Genomic DNA, 15,686 nt, shown 5'->3' on the forward strand with positions numbered 1-15,686 from the left:
TGGGGATGTCGTCCCCCATGCCGGGGCCTGGGCATTGTTGGCCACAGATTGCCCCGCAGTGGTTTGGATGGGGTACGCCGGGTGCAACATCAGGTAAGGCAGGGCCTATAATAGAGGGTAGAGAGTCAAATTTGACACTGCACCCGTCAGTGCCTAATACGGGTTACAATTCAGCTCCATTTCTTTATACGCCGTACACAGACTACAGTACGCCTCTAGGCGATCATCTGACGCCAGCAATTAAAGAACGGATTTGGAGAGGCGATTATCTTGACTTCTATGATCTATTGAATAGGGAATATGAGGTGAAGGAGCTGGACAAGGATGATGAAAAAATTAAGGAAAAACACAGAAGGAAGAGACCAGATAGAAATTGGAATAATTGGGTTACGGGTTTCACCATATATGCTGGGGTGTTGGTAAAGATGCAACCCTGGAAGGCCTCAGCCCTTTTCCAGTATTACGATATAATGCGTAGAGCGAAGGCTGAATTTGAAGGTCAGGCGTGGTTAAGGTATGATGAAGCTTTCAGGATGAGAAGTGCTATCAGGCCGGAACTGCGTTGGGATGAGGTACACCCTGGGCTTTGGCTACAGCACATGTCGCCAGCTAAAACAAACCTGGGCGACAGATTCAATTGTGGACACCTGAACATTAAGTTTACTGGGAATGTTGGTACCCGCCAGGGGGCGGGGCAGACGGTTCAACCCCGGCTGCCCTGCTACGAATTTAACAATAAGGGGTCATGCAGCAAGTCCCCTTGCAGGTTTAAGCATGAATGCATTACCTGTGGGGGAAAACACCCGAGATCCAATTGTTTCCGGGCTGGAGGACAGCGACAGGGCAAGCAAGGTGGTTCCGGTAGGAAGCCTGAAGGGGGTGGCAGCTCTTCTGGAAAGGGGGCCAACGCCAATCAAAATTGATAGATTAGAAGAGGGCTTATGGCATTATCCCAGGCCAGAAGATGCAGTGTATTTGCAAGATGGGTTTAGACACGGATTTCGGATACCAGCATTGGGTATTCGGAGAGCATTTTTTGCTAGGAATTTGAAATCGGTTAAAGGTATGGAGGAGGTGGTTTTGAAGAAAATTAACAAGGAGGTGAGTGAAGGTAGGGTACTGGGGCCATTTACCAGGCCGCCACTGGTGGACCTAAGGGTTTCACCTTTGGGAATTGTTCCCAAGAAACACCCGGGGGAATTTAGGTTGATACACCATTTGTCCTATCCGGAGGGTGATTCTGTGAATGATGCCATACCGGAAGAGCTGTGTTCTGTTAGATATACATCATTTGATGAGGCGGTGAGAATGGTTAGATCTTGTGGCATCAATGCGGAGTTGGCCAAGGCTGATGTAAAATCGGCTTTCCGGATTTTACCGGTTCATCCGGAAGATTATAACTTACTGGGTTTTCAGTTTCAAGGCCAATATTATGTCGATAGCGCCCTTCCTATGGGGTGTTCGATTTCGTGCGCGGCCTTTGAAAAGTTTAGTACATTCGTGGAATGGCTGCTTCGTCAGAGGATTGGCTGTGCACTAACAGCTCATTAGCTGGATGATTTTTTGTTTTGTGGACAGGCAAACACGGGTAGATGTTTTAGGTTTCTGGAGGCTTTCCGGGAGTTAGCGGCGGAGTTGGGGTTGCCATTAGCTGAGGAGAAGACGGAGGGGCCGTCTACGACCCTTACCTTTTTGGGTATTGAATTGGACACGACTCAGCAGGCTTCAAGATTGCCGCTGGATAAATTGTTGAATATCAGGAAGCTGGTCTGTAGTTTTCGGGATAGGAAGAAGGTAACCTTAAGGGAGCTGCAGCAATTGGTTGGGCACTTGAATTTTGCCTGTAAGGTGGTAGCGCCAGGAAGGGCTTTTGTAAGGCGTTTTTCCAGCGCCATGTCAGGGTTGAGGAAGCCTTTTCATAAAACACGGATAACGCAGGGAATGAGAGGATCTGCGGGTTTGGGAACAGTTTTTGGAGCAGTTTAATGGGGTTTCTTTTTGGAGGTCAGATGTTAACCTTAGGGCGGATGTCCAGGTAAATTCCGATGCGGCCGGGGGTTTAGGTTTTGGTATATATTTTCAAGGAAGATGGTGTGCAGGGATGTGGCCGGAAGAATGGCATCACTTAGGTATGACCAGGGACTTAACCTTTTTGGATTTTTTTCCAATAGTTGGAGCACTATGGTTGTGGGCAGACGAATGGGCCAATACGGTGGTGGGGTTCTGGTGTGATAATCAGGCGGTGGTGCACATCATCAATAATTTGACGTCACGCTCAGAGAGGGTCATGGAGTTGGTTCGGGCATTTACTTTGAAGGCGTTCCGGTTTAATGTCGTGGTGCATGCGCGTCACGTGCCTGGCGTAGATAATCGGATAGCTGACGCTCTTTCACGCCAACAGATCCGGCGTTTCAGGGAATTGGCACCGGAGGCCAGGGATCTGCCAGAAGTGCTTCCGGCAGAGGTCTGGCAGATTGGCGTGAGGAAGCGTCGCGTGCGATAGGTATGGCTTTGGCCCCAAGGACGGGAACAAAATATAGAAGGGTAGTGACAGAGTTTTCAGAATTTAGGTGCAGGGCACGTCTGGAACTGAGGTGGCCGGCACCGGTTGAACACATACAGCAATTTATTGTGGAATTGCATAGGAAGGGTTTGGCCCCGGGTACTATCCAGGGTAAGTTAGCAGCTTTAAGATTTTACGCGAAAGCAAATGGTTGGAAGGATACGTCAGGGGAATTTAGAATTAGGAAGATGATTGAGGGTTGGTCTCGGGAGAGGGGTCGGTCAAGGGATGACAGGGCTCCTATATCGCCAGGGATATTAGTGAGTTTAGTGGATCTATGGGGTACGATATGTAAGCACGGATACGAAACAGTGCTTTTTCGTACGGCGTCGTTAGTGGCATTTTTTGGGGCGCTTCGGATTAGTGAATTGGTAGCAGTAAGTAGAATGGATGGTTCCCGTTTGGCTTTGCAGAGGGCAGACGTAAAGATTCATAATGATCAGGTCATACTTAGGATCAGGAGATCTAAAACTGATCAGCATGGGAAGGGTGGACAGGTTAGGTTGGGACGTTGTAGTATAGTCAAATTGTGCCCAGTGCGAGCTGTCAGTCAGTTTCTGGGAGTACGGGGGACCAATGGAGGTTATTTCTTCCAACATGCAGATGGCACACCACTGACAAAATATCAATTTTGGAAACTAACTGATATGGCGCTGGAAAGAGTGGGGGTGCAGGGCATGCGGTTTGGTACGCATTCATTTAGAATAGGGGCTGCCTCCACTGCGGCAGCTCTGGGTTACAATGCTGAAACGATTAAGCAGTTGGGTCGTTGGTCGTCGGGCTGTTTTAATAAATATATCAGACAATTACCTAACGTGTAGGTAGGGGTTGTTTTGTCTTTCAGGTGGAGAGATGCCAGAGGCTCGATGGAACGTGATGATGGTGGGACATAGTTTCATCTATTGGGCGGCCCGTTACGCTGCTGCTTCTCATTGGGGAAGCGATTTGGGGCTCGGAGCCCAGGCCTCCATTACATGGAGGGGCGTGCGCGGCATGCGATGGATTCAATTTGGACGGCTTACGGCCTTTGGATGTTCGCCTCCAGACATCTTGGTGGTCCATTTGGGGGGCAATGATTTGCCTCAGGTGCCTGGTAAAGCACTGATATTGGACATATTGCGGGATTTGGATAGGCTACATGCCTTATATCCCAGAATGGGGATCGTTTGGTCAACGATCATTCCACGCTTAAAGTGGCGTGGTGCTATTAATGTGGACAGGGTAAATAATGCCCGTCGTTTGGTTAATAAGGAAGTTTGCAGAAGTGTATGCAAGCGCGGATTGGGTTCGGTGATTGGCCATCACAGAATCATAACATCCAAATTGGAGTATTTCCGTGAAGATGGGGTCCACCTGTCCGAGGCAGGTTTGGACATTTTCCTGGATGATTTGAGAGGGGGCCTGCTGGAGGAATTTGGTTTTCTTGGTGGGCTCATGGGACATAGCCGATGCTAGTCCTCATGTGGTGGCGGGTAGTGCGGGAATAACTGGTCGTCACAGTGTTTCCCTTTTGGTAATATTTAAGTAACAGTGCGTCAATGCTGACAGTTCCTGCGGATCGTGCGATTACAGGGCTGAAGGCAACTGAGGCGCTGAAACACTTTCGGACCGAAAAGTCATTAAAGGAGATGGCTGGAGGTCCGTGGTGTTTTAATTAAGCCCTCCAGGTTCCACCGGTCGGTAGTACAGCTGGAACCTGGGGGCTGGGACTCGCCCATTGGCATATAAGGATTTATTTGGTGTTATTTCCCCGCACTACCGCAGGTCCCCTCAATATGGATTTGGTTTTTATTTGATTTAAGGAAATCTAATTTGGCTAATAAAGTGTGGCCCGTGTTTAATACCAAATGTATGTTGTCTGCGTCTTCATTTCGGTACTTGGGGAAGCAAGGACCCCAAAGCAAAGTGTGTATCAGAACATGCATGGGCTCAATCCTGCAAAGAAGAACCACACATGCCTAGGCAATCATGGAAGGCTATCCATAGTGAGATTGATTTCACAGGCAGCACTCAATCAGTTGCATGAAGGACAGTCTACTACCAGGGTGAGGGGACAGCTCGTACGATTTCCCCTCCATTCCATAGTTCCTCAGCAGAATTCTAGCCATATGTTCCCATCTTGTTTGCATTATTTCATCTGGTAGATGAGCACCAAATGAGGGAGGGGGGAGAGTGCTTTGGGAACTATTTGAGATCAGTTTCATTCAGTGCTCCAGACTGGCATCTCACTTTAGCTTCAATATGAAACACGCCTTACCTTGGGTTTATTTACTGAAGCTTTAGATGACTTTTCTGTTGGCTATAATGAAGAAATCAACAAATTACTATTTTTTCCAATTAAACTGGCAAAACCTTGTGGGCATAAAACCCTCTCTAGGGGAACAAACATAGCTAGATTTCAAACAAACAAGATATAGGGAGACTGTGCAAAAAGGTTTTTGAGAATGTTTGGTTGTGCGTGTGTATATTTGTACATTTAAAAGATGTCCTATCTTCTCTGTGTTTTGTCACATCCACTTTGCATGGATATATCATACAGCAAAGAGGTACTTATAGATAAGTTCTTTGCAAACATTTTGGAGAATTTGTGCAGGGGATTAACTTTTATTTATAAAATTGTTTTGAGCTCCCTTTTGGTTTACCAATGACTGTCAAGGTGACATGCTTTTTAGTTTGCAAATAATGCAGAGCCAGCCTTCAAAGATCAATGAAATCATAGGACTAATTTCATCTATGTCACTTCAATAGATCTCCTGCAAAGCACTGTGACTGGAGAGCCCCAATTCAGAGGTCTCCAGTGATATTTATTTTGTTACTGTGTATCCACTCTGGGTTTTACACACTGGGATTAATTTTAAATGAGCTTTTTAAGGTGATGTATCTGTTTTGAAAATAGGATCTAGGACCTTGGATAGCTCCTCTGCGTGTAGATGCATACTGTCCCTGAAGCTGGAGTCACCCGTCTTCACTGTGGCGGCTGGAAACCAGAACTGTGAATTGTTCCTTTCCACTTCCATGGAACGTTCCTCCTCTGTAGAATTTGCCTGTGAGTGCTTCAAAATTGTATCCATTTTGAACTCACGTAGAACTGAAATGATCCACCAGGATGAACAAGTCCAAAGCTTTAGGAACTGCCTATCTCATGTCAAATGTTTTTGAAGATGTAAAGTAGTAGAGAAAGTGGTGGCTGACCAACTTCAGGCCCTTCTGGATGAAACCAATGCCCTGGATCAGTTTCAGTCGGGCTTCAGGCCACACCACGGTATGGAAACAGCATTGGTTGCCCTGTTTGATGACTGCAGAGGGAGGCCAAAAGGGTCAAAATGTTTCTGTTGGTCCTTCTTGATATCGGCTCCATGGAATCTCAATTGTGGGATTCCGCAGGACTCAATTATCTCCCCAATGCTGTTTAATATCTACATGAGGCCACTGGGTCAGGTCATCAGGGGGTGTGGGGCTTCATGTCATTAGTACGCTGATGACACCCAGCTCTACATCTCCTTTTTTCCTACAACAGTGGATGCCGTTCCATCCCTTCAATTCTGTCTGGAGGCTGTATTGAAATGGATGCAGGTGAATGTTCTGAGGCTGAACCCGGACAAGACAGAGGTCCTGAGGGTGGGTGGCCCAGATACTGCTGGTTTGGGAAACTCCCTCACTTTCAGGGGGGGTGACTCTCACCACAAAGACTGAGGTTTGCAGCTTGGGGGTCATTCTGTGTCCAGCACTTACAATAACTCAGGTAGCATCAGTGGTCCGCACCGCCTACTTCCATTTTTGGCGGTTCGCCCAGCTGCGTCCCTATCTTGATATCAGGGCGCTCACCACTCTGGTCCATGTGCTTATAGTCTCAAGATTAGACTATTGCAATGGGCTCTACATGTGGCTACCTTTGAGATTGATGCGGAAGCTTCAAATGGTGCAGAATGCAGTGGCCAGACTTCTTAACTGGGGTGAGAAAACATCAACATATCTCCCCCACTCTGGTGGCCTTGCATTAGCTACATGTTTGCTTCCGGATTGATTCCAAAGTATTAATGATGACATATAATGCCTTAAATCTCAATATCTCAATATCTGACGGAACGCCTTCTCCCACCTAGATCTAACTGTATCACTCACTCTAGCCAGGAGGGACGGCTGAGAGGCCTAATGCCGAGGGAGACCTGAAGAGAAAGAACAAGAAAGCAGGCCTTCTCAGCAGTGGCCCCTCGCCTTTGGAACAGTCTCCTTCCAGAAATTTGTCTGGCTCCCTCGCTGGGCGTTTTTAAGAGCCAACTTAAGACCTGGCTCTTCAGACAGGCCTTCCCTCCTGTTGATAACTAACTTATTTCGCCATCTTCTAGTGTATTAATATTGTTGTTTTTTATTTTAATATTGTTGTTAGCCACCCAGAGTAGACTTCAGTCTAAATGGGTGGGATATAAATTATATAAATAAATAAATGATGAGCCACCTTGTTCAGAAGGATCAATGGCAGATAACACTTTGTAAAGCAAAGCAAAGCATGCTGCTTATATATGTCCCCTTAGTGTTTAAAGCACTCCCTGGGTAGTTTACATGTTAATTATGCAGGCTACACCTTTTCCCCCTCCCCCGGCAGCAAGTTGGGTACTCATTTTACCAACCTCAGAAGGATAGAAAGCTGAGTCAGCCTTGAGCCGGCTACCCAGGATACAACCCAGGGTCATGAGCACAGTTTTGACTGCAATACAGCAGTTTAACCACTGCACCATGATGCTCATTTGAATTGATATTTGGGCTTTATCCAAAGCAGATGAACTCTGTTTGACATCCTCTAGTTTTTCAGGATCATTCAAGAAATGTAGCACAGACTGCACTTTTAGGCTTCTTGTAAATGAGTTATGAGTGCCCTCCCCTTCTTATTGCTGGGAAGCAAATCTTACCATATTGCACAGAAGAGCAAATCAAATATTTCGCATGGTAATTCTAAACGTGGGGCCAGTACAAACAAACAAAAATGTAACTTTGATACTGGGCTTTATATCAGCACCAAATCTGTCACATTCATAGCAGTTTCCTCATGCTCCGTGCCAAATTTGGGGACATTTGGGCAAAGGGCTTTCAAATTATGATTTAAAAAAAAAGAAATAAAACTGTTCCCCCACTCAAAAATAGGTAACCTTAAATGTCCCCAGATTTAAAACAGATCAAATAAAATGAAGTAGAAAAAGAACAATCTACCTTATCTTGAATTAGAGTACTTGGCCCCAAATGCTTTTTTAATTTGGAGATAATCCAGGCTACAGGGGCTAAAATACTGATATTCAAAAAATGGCCTTTGAAGGGAAAACAGGGACTTTGTCATAACACACAGCATGCTCATACAGGCTTGCCAGAAAGAGCTTCTAGAAATGATGCATTGTATTCATTTGTGGTGGGTAGGGAGATATTTGGAGAGTTGCAGGACAATTAAAGGTCACAGAAACAGAGTCAAAAGACACATTTTCTTAAAGAGTGTGTGTGTGGGGGGGGAATCCAGGTTTGCTTTAAAGAAAATAATAGACAGTCCTACAGAAAGAGGTACATTTTGCCGTATACCTTCAGGGAATTAACATACACTTTTGTAATGTACATTCAAGCATTTCTATACTTTATACCTTAGGAAAACATATAGCAGTTGTGTTTTGTTCTAGCACATTCAATAAACATTATCGCAGGATTTCTGAGACCCAACTGTCTCCCCACCTAAGTTTTCAAACTAAAAATCATGTCCGGGTCTTGGGCAATCTGAACTTTTGACCCTGTATTAAGACCCAGTTAGCTGACTCTTAGCTAACATTTTTTTACTTCCTTGCTGACCAAATAGCCTTATGAGAATCATGCTTGCAAGGGAATTCTGGCTGTAAAATAGAGACACAAAAATAATATTTAAGAAAAATACAATTTTTGAAAAATATATTTTTAAAAGAAGAAATGTTCAGAAGTTTACTCATTTAAGCTGTGAAATTACTGGTTTTTGCTTTGTGGCTGGGAATGGTCTTATGTGACGTCAGGAGAGCTTTGGTGCCTATATCCTGCCATAGTCATCTGTCATAGTCTCCATTCCACCCATGCATTAGCGCATGAGTTGGATAGCTTTCTAGTCTGTACTCTGAAGAGTGGACATAGCAACATTATTTTACTTGAGAGGTTAAAGGGTATGTATAGTTCTCTGTTGAATGTGTTGAACTCACTCACACTTTTACTTCACCATTTTGTTAAATTCTAGATAATTCTTCAAAATATTTTGCCACAGAGGGACTACAGGCAAATCCCAGCTATTCTTGGTTCTGCCTTCCCCCAGCAACCATATTGCAGATCATGTGATCATCTTCTGGGATCTTCTAGTATTGTGTAATTCTGCATGAGGGGAGTTGCTGTTCAAATTTGTGTGAAGTTTATGTATATCTAAACTTTCATTTAAAAAACCCAGGCAATTCAATTCTTCAAAACAAAAAAAGCACCTCCAGTTTGCTTTGTGAATGAGAGTGAGCACAAGAGTGTATCCTGTAGGCTCTCTTGACTGCTTCCATTGGTGTTGACAACATTCATGCTGCCCTTTGCTATTTAAAGTTTGGCATCCTATTTCCTGCCGGCAACATGGGCACAATATTATGCAGCAATATCAGGCCATTTCCTGGCACTTTGAATCATAAATATAGAAGTACACTATCCCACAATCATAAACTAGAGGTATTTTTTAAGAACTGAATTAGCTCTAGTCTGTGGAGGCCCTGATGGATTATGCTGGGACCTGCTGTCCAGTAATATCTGAGGGCCTCAGTCTTCCATCCCCTATTATAAATTGTAAATAGGAATGACCACCCTCCCTTTCATTTGTATCTGAATGAATAAGTGAGTCGGGTTTTCATGTTTGTCTATGCATTAATTTTGAGTTAATCCATTTCCAAATTCAGAAAGAGTTCTAGCTAAGTCTTTAAAGATCATAAGCAAATTATCATCATTATCTTGAGGCAGAGCCAGTACAGTCGCTGAATGAGATTCTTTGACAAGCAGATGATTTTATCTTCTGTGCCCTCCCCATATGCTTTCTCAAAGGCCCCTGAGGTTATACATTACTTTGATCACTTTAGTTAGTCTTTGTTGTATGGGACAATTCACCCACTGAATCAAGCACACAATCAATAGTAAATTATAATTCTCTTATCCTTCAGTTGTTCAATTGATCACAGACAAAAGAGGCATTGGTGAAATTCTTCCATTGTGGTTTATTGTGGGGAAGCGCATTATGTTACATTTTATGTATGCTACATCATTAGGGAATACCTTTTTAATAGTTTTGTTCATTATATATTTTTGTTGTAATCTTTGCTTTGTATTGTAAAAAATAAAAATAAAGGAATAAGGCTGTTCTGTGTCATGTCCTGCCTTTCTGTCCTTTAGTGAAGCCATTCTCAACAGGACCATATGACCCCATAGGGGACCCTGACACATTTGAAGGGGGCCACAAACTGGAAACAATACTTCACACACCACCTTATAAGGTTTACTATACAATGTATATAATTGTGATTCAACCCATGTTCCATTCATATACTGTTTATGTTCATCATTCGTTCATTCGTTCGTTTAGTCGTTTAGTCGTGTCTGACTCTTCGTGACCCCATGGACCAGAGCACGCCAGGCCCTTCTATCTTCCACTGCCTCCCGGAGTTGTGCCAAATTCATGTTGGCTGCTTCGCAGACACTGTTTATGTCCATGGCCACCCAAAAAAAAAAGAGAGAGAGAGTTTGGAATGGCTGCTTTAGCACATTCTTAGAATGGGCTGCAAAGAAAAGGGCATCAATCATTATCTTGATTACTTTCTTTTTGTGGGTCACACAAACTCACAGGCATTTGCAGGCTTTTCAGTCTGCAATTGGGGAACTTGCGGTCCCTTTGGCAGAGGAAAAAACGGGGTTCAGCCTCAAAGCTCACATTTCTAGATTCTGATTGCGAGATGTTCAGGCTTCCTATGGGCAAGGTTAGCATTCCATAGGAAAAAAATGAACCTCAAGGGGAGATGCAGGTGGTCACTGGGCATCTAAATGTCAGTTCTGGAACGGTTAAAATGTTTGTCCTTCAGGTAGTGGAATTCAGTACCCATGCCCTCTGGTTTGGGGCAGTGATATGAGCCACAGAGCTGGGTTTTCCACAGACCAGAGTTCGGGCATTAGGACAGGAATGGTTGGCAGTGTAAAAGGGGTATTTTCATCCATGGTTGGATCAATAACACCAACACTGGGGTCACCTTCTTTTTTTCTCTCTTTCTTTTTTTAGTTCCAGGAAATATAAGGTCTGTCTGGGTGTTCAGATGCAGTACTGTGTATTGGGCAAAACAGTACATGACTAGAGCAGAGTAGGGCCTCCACTTCAGATTGGGAGTTTGGATACACGTTAGATGATTCAACACGAAGGGGAGGCAGTGATGTCCACCCTGAAGATCTACCTGCAGCAATGGTCACTCTCAGATGTCCTGTTGATCGAAACTGAGAAAGAACAATTTCTCAGCCTGTAAGAACCTTGACTTGCTGTTATCCATGGAGGAGGGCCTGGTGCTGCTTTGGCTCTAGCTTGCCAATACCACACTGATATAATCTGATCTGCTTGAGAGAGGAGGGCCACTCGAGCTCAGGAAAGTAGACCTGGCACAGGAGAAGGTGATTTGAGCAGCAGGCCACATCAGTGAAAGTGGAAGTGGCAGCGTCATTGGGACATGTTGCACTGAGTTCAGGGCTTTACGTGGATGATGGCATACATCTTTCAGCCTCTGGGCAGGAGACGTGGATGTGGCCTTTAGCAATGGCAGGAGGTGGCAGGAGGCTGGATTGGCATGGGTACCCCTGCCACCTTTAGTGGCGGTGCTGCACATAAGGGCAGATCTTTAGAGAGGTAGATGGGCATTCAGCCTCATCCTAGGCAGGCAATCCCCTATGGCAGTGGTCCCCAACCTTGGGCCTCCAGATGTTCTTGGACTACAACTCCCAGAAGCCTTCACTACCACCTCTGCTGGCCAGGATTTCTGGGAGTTGAAGTCCAAGAACATCTGGAGGCCCAAGGTTGGGGACCACTGCCCTATGGGACAGGATCAGAAGGTGAGGGACTGACAAGGAATGGCCCTGGCTTGGAAACGCTGCCACAGTTCTCCATGGTTGAAACCAGGTGGTGACTCCCACAGTGGTCTCACACATGAGAACAGATGCATACCCAGCTAATAACTGCCTTAAGTTCCCAGCAATATGCCGGGAAGGTGGACATTGGAGGGCAGGTGGGTCACCCAATGCAATTGCTCCTTATGCTGTGCCAATATTTTTCTGCGGCAACCAATCCTATGAGTAGTTTTTTTAATATTCATTATCAACCTCTCTCTTTTTTCCAATGAAACTGTTAACTGGAATAACGTACTATTTGGCAGGTGGGGAGGCATCTGGGGCTATCTTGCTTGGGTCTGGAAATATTCCACATTTGATCCTTGGCATATCCAGGTAAGGTTGGGATATGAAAGAGCCTTGGTAGGTAGTCAATAAAGAAAACACTGAGCTTTGGGGACCAGTGCTGTGAATTTTAATAAGCACTGTTCTAGGTATTCATTCAATACATTTTTCGTCTCCTTTCAACAACATATTTCCAGGCAGCTTACAGGAGTTTGGTAAAAACAACACAGTATTAGATTGTATGTTAGAAGGATTCTTGCAGGGCAAATTTATTTCACTTCGAAGAATATTTCTCTAATCTGTATTTTCCCAGACAGATTTATTTTACCAGCATATGGTATTTCATTTGTGTTTGACTTTTTTAAACCCCCCCCTCAAAAAAAAAGATTGGATAAGGCAGTGGCAAAATTAAGCACTGCGAATGGAGATAGTGACAATCTCAATGGAACAGCTGAGATACCTCATTTCCTTTCCTCACCACCCCTTCCCGACATACATGGCACGCTGAAGTTATCAGACCATATCAAGCTTTAGGGACATTAAATGTCAAGAGAGCAGACATACTATAGAAAGCTGATGTGTGCTCTGGGAACCTTTAGTATCAAATGTTCTCCTGTATAATAATGGGCGGCAACATCAATCTCAGAAAAGCTGCTACAAATGTCAGAGAAAACCTTACACTGTATACTGATTAAAGCTTCAGATAAAAGCAGAGGCCCAAATCAAAGCCATCGCATTCTTTCACGCAGAAACCCCACTGCAACAATCACAATTTCTAACTTATCAAAAAATAGAATCAGGCACATAGAACTCATAAAGTTTCACATGTTGGCATTATCAAGAAGGGTTGCGTTGGTGTGGCAGAAGTTATTTTTCTTCCTTGAGAGTACAGTCAAACCTTACTTTGAAAAAGGGATGGGGGAATATCAGTATTTCCTTGAGATTAGGTCAGTTGCTGAGAGGCAGCCATTCAGGCTGCGAATTCAGTACAATAGCAAAACCTTGTTTTTTGCTAGGGACTCCTTTTCTTAGTACCTGAATTTAAACAGGAAATGCAATATTCTCCGTGCCGTCATGCACACACTTTTACATGGCTCAGGCATTAAAAATGTCTCTAAGGAGCTGAACCAACCCATATTGGAGGGGAAAAAATAAAACAGGTGTGGACTCACCATGAATAGAAAGATAGTATTCAGTAATGGTACAAAACCATTGGATTTTCAAAACAGATCATTCTGCTTGGTCACTGACCCATTGTGACGTTGACAGTCAAGCTCTATGTGGTCCTCCATCAGAACAAGAAATTCTTCTCTTCAAGTTCATTTCTTTCTAAGTGATGAAAATAATGATAGAAAGAGTGGAGCTTTTTTTAAAAAAAAATTCTCTGGCCACTAAAAGGTGCAAGGGAGTGTTTTTTGGGTTTTGATTTTGTTTGGTTTTTGTGTGTCTTTTTCTGGTCAAAAGTACTGAATTTGGAGGTGGTCCTCCAAGGTCCCCAGATGTGAATGGTCCCCAGATTTCTGAGGATTACCTATCCCAGGTGAGGTGTTCCCTTTTTCGCAACCTGATTCCTCAACGCAGCTGAAATCTAGTGGCCTTTAGTATGATTCCAGACCTCTACTAGCATTCTAGAGTTATTTTTCCCTTTTTCCTTGAACTGATTTTTTTTGTTCCTAGTAAGAAAGAAAGTGGAAGAATCAGTGGTAAAACATTAGAAGGCTAAAAATTGAGGATGTCATCACCTGGACTGCAAATGAAGATATCTGATTGCACAATAAAAGTCTTGTCCAGAAACACTGCTATTCTATTAAGAGAGAGAGAGAGAGAGAGAGAGAGAGAGAAGGAATTGCAGTGAAAAGCACCTCACGCTCCCAAGTTAGTATTCCAGAGTAATTTTCATGGCTTACATGCCAAACCTGAGCCCGATTCAGACCAAAAGCACCATCTTGTGTCCAGAGTTTCTGTCTTCGTCATGCCCATTTCTGATCTTCTGATGTGTAACAGAAGGTTTGTCTGAAAGGAGATTAATTAATTTGACTGTCTTAAAATCCTCCTGGTGAGCTGGAGGAACCCTACGTAACCTAAATGTAAGAAAGATTCAGAATGTGCTCAGCAGAATATATGAAAAATTTAGAGTGGCCATGTGTTCTCTTTGAGAGAGGGCAGTTCTCTATCTGAAAGCCTGGCAGAGTGCAGTCCTCTCATTCAAAATGTCTTCTGTTTGATGGAGCAGTCAAAGATGAATGCTACCCACTTATAACTAACACATTCAACAGATTCAGCTAGCGAGGTGTGTTGAAAATGCGTTTAAATTATTTAAAAATCTCGAATTCTGTATTGTGTTATATGAGTTGAATATCTAATTTCATGTACATTGCCATCCTCTTTTGTCCTGTCTTTCAGTTGGTGACAGGCAAATGGCCATTCTAACAGAATCACCTGTCAGACCATCCAGCTTAGTGTGGGAACATGAGGAGTGGAGCTGGTGGGGAGGAGAACCTGGGGGAGGCATATATGTCTTATGTTGTTCCAGTTTTCAGGGGGAGGTGGGAGCCATGCTTACTTAGGATTCTAGGTCTATAGCTCTTCCATACATAATATGCAATGCAGGAATATATAGTATGTATCACATTCTAAATCTGTAATGCCTCTGTGGAATGTGTAACAAATTGAATAGAAATAACACCCAATGAAATAATAAGGAATAAGTTCATTTTAATCTTGGTCTTTAAAAAAAAACCAAGTTAAATGTCAGCCTAGTTTTCTTGTCTCAGCCTGACTAATGAAAGAGAAGTGAATTTTCTCCTTTAAAGTACTTTTTTTCCTCTGATATCCGTATGCTAAGATTTAAAAAAAAAAAGTCAAATGTAATATGTTACCTGACATCAAACAACGCAAGATTGAATAAATCAGTTTGACGCATTCTGTGGAGTTTTAAAATCCGATAAGGTGGATTTGTATAAAAATCCATAGATTCAGCAGAAGCTCATATAGTGACTCCAGTGAGGTCTAAAATAGGTATGAGGTGTGAAAAATACCAGAGAAACCGATGAGCGACTTAGTAATAAGAAGAACTAAAAGATTTTTTTAAAAAAAACAGAAAGAAAATAAGAAGCTAAAGCAGAATTCCTGTAAGTAATAATGGGAAACAACAGGACATGGAAGTTGTTATCATTAGTTAAAAATGGATAGTGTACTTATGAATTGTGTACTATTTATGATAGTGTACTTAAGAACAGAACAGAATTAAGGTGAAAATTCTGTTTCGGTAAGGGATGTGAAAAAAAAATCTCACTCCAGTCTATTTGAGACTTGACATTTTGGCATGGCAAGCACTTTAAAGATTTTTTAGCCCCTTCAAGACAGATCTCAGGTCTGCTGAGGCCAAGATTACCAAGGGTTCTTTCCCTCACCCCCTGCTTTGTTGTTTACAATCTCTGTAAAATATAATTTGTGAATAACTCTTGTTTCTATACAAAAAGAGAGTTACTTACCTGTAACCATTGTTCCTTGAGTGGTACTCTATGAATGCAAACAAATGCGTTAAACTGCGCTTGCGCAAGACTCTTCAGAATATTCTAGAGCTTAAATAATGACCAATTGAACATCTTCCTGTGCTACGCATGCTCCGCCCTCCCATGGTACCTCAGTTCCAAATACTATAAAAAAATTAAATGCCAAAAGT

This window comes from Pogona vitticeps, chromosome 1 (genome assembly GCF_051106095.1).
Source record: "Pogona vitticeps strain Pit_001003342236 chromosome 1, PviZW2.1, whole genome shotgun sequence".
NCBI classification, from domain to species: domain Eukaryota; kingdom Metazoa; phylum Chordata; class Lepidosauria; order Squamata; family Agamidae; genus Pogona; species Pogona vitticeps.